The following is a 5000-nucleotide window of genomic DNA, read 5'->3' on the forward strand; positions in this document are numbered from 1 at the left end:
TTTTTTTATTATCAGTGTGGGAGAAATTAAGAAATAAAACAAAAACAATAACATTACGGTGTATAAGCGTGTATGAAATACACTTGCGTTGTACATCCATCTTACATGTACGTCTTTACATATAAACATCTAACAGTGATCTGCACTACATTACTTGAGCAAACTTTATCTTGTATCTTAAAAGGATCTAAAGACTTTACGAAACCTTTCCTTTTGCAACATTAAAGATATTTTGCAAAACAAAGTTTGCAAATAAATTTAGCCAACAAAGTTTTTGGGCTCTGACCGGACTTAGGCGACTTACTTAGTGTATTATGGCCATTGAATAAATCAGATTATTTTCTCACATTTCACGTTTGCTGCGAAAATATAAAATGTAAAATAGGTAAAACTTCAAGAATACGATTATGTATATTTAGGTATATGTTTCACTTTTTGAGACATAATCAGCTTTGACTATGATTTTTATTTTTTTAAATATGTTAGACTGGGTATTAGGGTTTGCCGAATTTTTTATAACAGTTATATACCAGTGTCCACTATCAAATATTTGTATATATATAAATCCTATTACATATATGTATATATTTATGTAACTAATATATTTATTTTATAAATGTGCATATATATATACACACACACACACATATATATATATATATATATATATATATATATATATACAGCACATACATATATATATATATATATATATATATATATATACATATATATATATACATTTACATATACATATACATATACATATTCATATACACATATATATAATATATATATATATATATATAATATATATATATATATATATATATATATATATATATATATATATATATATATATATATATATATATGGATATATATATATATATATATATATATATATATATATATGGATATATATATATATATATATATATATATATATATATATATATATACATATATATTTATACATATTCCTCTACATATCTATCTGAATATTTAGCCGCCGTATTCTACAGGTTACACTAGCATACATATAATATTCCCATAAATGTACATATAATTCACAGAAAAAATATACAAAACATCTACCAATGCCATTACAAAAATCCTTTCCTTGCTTTCAAAAGATCTCTGGCAAAACCCATTGTTGACAGCGCCCAAATAAAACTAAATACCGTCATTGATACTCTGAGAAATCTCCAAAGATGCAGCATCCATTGAAAGGAGTCTCCTCTTGAGGGACTCGGAGGCGATGCTCAGGTCCAGCCAGACTTTAAGGAAAGGAAAGATAAGGGGGAAATATAAGAGTCCAGGTGAATTGGTTTATTTTGGAAATGTGCTGATAGGAGAGAGAGAGAGAGAGAGAGAGAGAGAGAGAGAGAGAGAGAGAGAGAGAGAGAGAGTATTCAACTATTTTACTGTTTTTGCTCTCACAACATATTAATGGGAGCTTAGACGCTTTGAATACGCTACGATGAACTGCTTTGCGTATATACAATAATTGAATGGTGTATTTGTTTAGTGATAGACTGTTGTGGGTCGAAAGGAGGGCTGAAGAAAGGAAAACTAAAAAACTACATTTTCCTGAAATATTCCACATCCTTAGATGGTGAAAAAGACTTGTAAATTGAATACAAAATTTATAAACTAGCTGTATAACCAAGTTGTGGAATGATCTTCCTAGCTGGGTAGTTGAATCGATTGAACTTCAAAAGCTCAAACTTGCAGAGAATGTTCTTCATTTTAAACAGGCTAACATAAGTCTCTTTTTATAGTTTATTTATAAAGTGTCTGTTTCGGTGGTGTTGCTGTCTTTGAAGTATTTAATGTGATTGTTCATTGTCTCTCTTGTCGTTCATTTGTTTCCTTGTTTCCTTTCCTAGCTTGGCAATTTTTCCTTGTTGGAGCCCTTGGGCTTGTAGCATCCTGCTTTTCCAACTGGGGTTGTTGCTAGGCTAGTAATAATAGTACTATATACTCTTGGCCCCCACCCCTTTCCCGCAGGGGGCGGGGGGGGGGGGGTATGGCAAATTCCTTTCATAGCAAACGAATTTCATTAAAGTTCACCAAAAACTTGTAATCTCTTTGTGGCGTTTGGGATTAATTTTATGATTCTGAGATATGAAGTCGGAAGGTTCTCTAAGCTTATTATTTTGTACTTGTGATCTCTTCCTTTTCTATGAGGTTAATCCTTTCTCTTAGAAGTTTGAGAGAGAGAGAGAGAGAGAGAGAGAGAGAGAGAGAGAGAGAGAGAGAGAGAGAGAGAGAGACTTACAGGTCAAATAATAGTTACCTCTTAACTGTAAACAAAAGAAAGGAATTATGGGTACAAAATTTACAAAAAACAAAAGAACATCAATAGATTCCTCCTTACGGAAAAAAAAAAAAAAAAAGAGAGAGAGAGAGAGAGAGAGAGAGAGAGAGAGAGAGAGAGAGAGAGAGAGAGAGAGAGAGAGAGAGAGAGAGAGAGAGAGAGAAATTTATTCATCTTTGGTTCTAGCAATTAATATGTTCTCAGTGTCATATATCTGATGGTATATTTGAATTGCGAATACATTCAATTAATAACTAAAGTTATGATAATCTCAAGATTGTGACAAGATGTAATAATATATTAATGTGCATTATATTTTTTGTCGTAAAGGAAACCTTAATCAACGTTTGCTAAATTTATATTAAAATAAAAAAAATTCCTTGTATATATAATACATAAAATAAACCCACAATTTATGAAAAATTTAATTTATTTTGAGCATTCGAAGGGACCATCTCTCTTCCTCTTCAGGAAGGGAGAAGAGTAAGGGAAGTGATGAAGGGAAATGGTCCTTTCCAAAGTTCAAAATAGATTTTATTTTTCATAAATTTTTGGTTTATTTCCCAAGCTTAACTTTGGCAGTAAATTTTTATTGCTATGGAACGTTTATATTTTGAAGTTGACATAAATCCTATGAGCTGAGTTTTGTCATAGTGTACCTATAAAAAAAAATTATGAATAAAATGCTGGCATGGCGTGATGGAATTAGTTCAATTCAAACACACTCCTGTTTTACCGTAAAAACATTCTCCATAAAAAGGTCATACATGATATTATTCCCACCGAGCAAGACCGTCAAATTGCTAACCAATCAAGGCTTGTTACTTTCATTGTTTAATGTATGGGTATTTTGTATGTATGTATGTATGAATGTATATATATATATATATATATATATATATATATATATATATATATATATATGTGTGTGTGTGTGTGTGTATGTGTGTGTGTGTGTGTGTGTGTGTGTGTATGTATGTATGTATGTATATTACCTCAATGTCTGGATTCTCTCTTACACATCCGTATCAGAGACCCAAGGGAGAACCACTCGAAGAAAATAGATCAACCCCTGGTCCAGGAAGCTGGTATGATAGCGACATAGCATTTAGGCTAAATGCGATGTTACTGGACCAGGGGTCGATTCCCCACATCCCTGGCTAGAAACTATTGCTTAAAAGAGGTTCCTCCTTGGGTCTATGATCCCGTGATATAGAAGAGAATCTAGACATTAAGGTATTGAAATATAAGACTTATTTGATTATGAAAAACTCGCGTAATTGTGAAAATTTTATCACCCACAAACACATATTATATATATATATATATATATATATATATATATATATATATATATATATATATATATATATATATATATATATATATATATAATGTGTATATATATATGTATATATATGTGTATATATATATGTATATATATGTATATATATATATATATATATATATATATATATATATATATTATATATATAAATATATATATATATATATATATATATATATATATATAAAACAAGACTAAAGGACATATCCTTTATATCAGAGAGAATATTTCCTCGTAATTAAAGTATTGAAAGCAATGACAATGAACATAAAATTTTAAACAACTCATTGCTAAAGTGACTATTTTACAACGATGTAATATCAACCACAAAAAAAAACTATAAAAATTATAGATCAACCAAACAAAATTAAGCATTCCTGTATAAATCCTGAATGAAAGAAGGATTGCCAGATAGCCAATTAGGCTCCGGGCATTCCAGGCTATATATTCATATCCAGCCGGAAATTCCAACAAGATAAAACGATTGGAATTAGAAGGTTGGGAACAAAGTCATTCGATTAATGCTCTCATGCATACTGGAATTTACGGGTTGTTGAATTTTGATTAATGGTATTGTACAAAATCGGTGTATTTATTCATATATATATATATATATATATATATATTACATATGCATATACAAACTATATATTTATATATATGTATGTATATGTATAATATATATACATACATATATATATATATATATATATATATATATATATATATATATATATATATATATATATACACACACTTCTGACTAATACTACTAGCTGGTTACCCATTTAAATACTAACCATCCTAGTTTAGTTTTCGGTTAACCTGACCTCGTGTGACATAAATGTATAGAACGAGTTAAAAATGACATAAGGAGCCTCTTGTGGACCCCTGAATTCATCCAAATGAACATGTCACTCACATTAGTGATCAAGTGATTTGTATTAGTTAGAGAGAGAGAGAGAGAGAGAGAGAGAGAGAGAGAGAGAGAGAGAGAGAGAGAGAGAGAGAGATTTGTCCTTTCCCCAGTTTTCTCTGACACATGAGAGATGATGGATATTTCTCAGCCAAAGAGAGACAGAAGTTTCCAATTAGTTCAGATGTCCATCTGGAAAAGAAAAATGGCTCTTTTCAAGATAGCTGTTACATCGGGGCCATTATTCTCATTCTTTTGTGTGATTCTGTGTCCACTTAAAGTGATTCTGTGGCCAGAATCATAGTTAAGATTCCTCACAGTTCATAATCCATACTTGAGATTCTTAAAAGTTCATAATTTGGTCAAGATTTTAAAAAATCACTTTCAAAGATGGCGGTTTTCAAAATGTCAGG

The sequence above is a fragment of the Palaemon carinicauda genome, chromosome 32 (genome assembly GCF_036898095.1).
Source record: "Palaemon carinicauda isolate YSFRI2023 chromosome 32, ASM3689809v2, whole genome shotgun sequence".
In the NCBI taxonomy this organism is placed as follows: domain Eukaryota; kingdom Metazoa; phylum Arthropoda; class Malacostraca; order Decapoda; family Palaemonidae; genus Palaemon; species Palaemon carinicauda.